This window comes from Macaca nemestrina, chromosome 7, assembly GCF_043159975.1.
Source record: "Macaca nemestrina isolate mMacNem1 chromosome 7, mMacNem.hap1, whole genome shotgun sequence".
Lineage (NCBI taxonomy): Eukaryota > Metazoa > Chordata > Mammalia > Primates > Cercopithecidae > Macaca > Macaca nemestrina.
In genome coordinates this window covers 171,116,706-171,117,773 of record NC_092131.1, presented here as the reverse complement: position 1 = coordinate 171,117,773, position 1,068 = coordinate 171,116,706, and positions in this window count along the sequence as shown.

The following is a 1,068-nucleotide window of genomic DNA, read 5'->3' as shown; positions in this document are numbered from 1 at the left end:
GATGAGAACCCAAACTGATTGTCACTGGCAGGCTGGGGCAGCCTGCTTTTATTCCCTTATCTGACCCCACCCACATCCTGCTGATTGGTCCATTTTACAGAGAACTGATTGGTCCATTTTACAGAGAGCTGATTGGTCCATTTTTCAGAGAGCTGATTGGACCATTTTGACAGGGTGCTGATTGGTGCGTTTACAATCCCTGAGCTAGACACAGAGTGTTGATTGGTGCATTTACAAACCTCTAGCTAGACATAAAAGTTCTCCAAGTCTCCGTTAGATTAGCTAGACACAGAACACTGATTGGTGTATTTACAAACCTTGAGCTAGACACAGAGTGCTGATTGGTGCGTTTACAATCCCTTACCTAGACATAAAAGTTCTCTAAGTCCCCACTAGATTCAGGAGCCAAGCTGGCTTCACCTAGTGGATCCCCCACTGGGGCTACAGGCAGGACTGCCTGCCAGTCCTGAAGGAGCTGTGCCTGCGCTCCTCAGCCCTTGAGGGGCTGTGCCGGGACCCTGGGGCTGCATGGAAGCCCACCGCGTGGTGGGGGAGAGCAGGCATGTTGGGCTGCAGGTCCGGGGCCCTGTCCCATGGAGAGGCAGCTGAGGCCCTGGGAGAACTGGAGCGCAGCTCCCCTGGGCCCGCACTGCTGGGGGACCCGGCTGCACCTACCGCAGCTGCTGGGCCGAGTGCTAAGCTCCTCACTGCCCTGGGCTGGCAGCCCCGGCCGGGGGCTCCGAGTGTGGAGCCCATGCCGGCGGGAACTCGCCCAGCCTGTGAGTGCGTGGCACACCCCTGGTTCCCGCCTCCGCCTCTCCCTCCACACTTCCTGGCAAGCAGAGGGAGCCGGCTCCGGCCTCAGCCAGCCCAGAAAGGGGCGCCCACAGTGCAGTGGTGGGCTGAGGGGTTCCTCAAGCACCTCCAGAGTGGAGGCCAAGGCCGAGGAGGCGCGGAGAGTGAGGGCTGCAAGCACACTGTCACCTCTCAAACTGATAGAGCTCAAAAGTTTGCCCTTACACCAACTGTCAATGCTGGAATTTTGTATTCTGTTTTGTAAGGATTTAA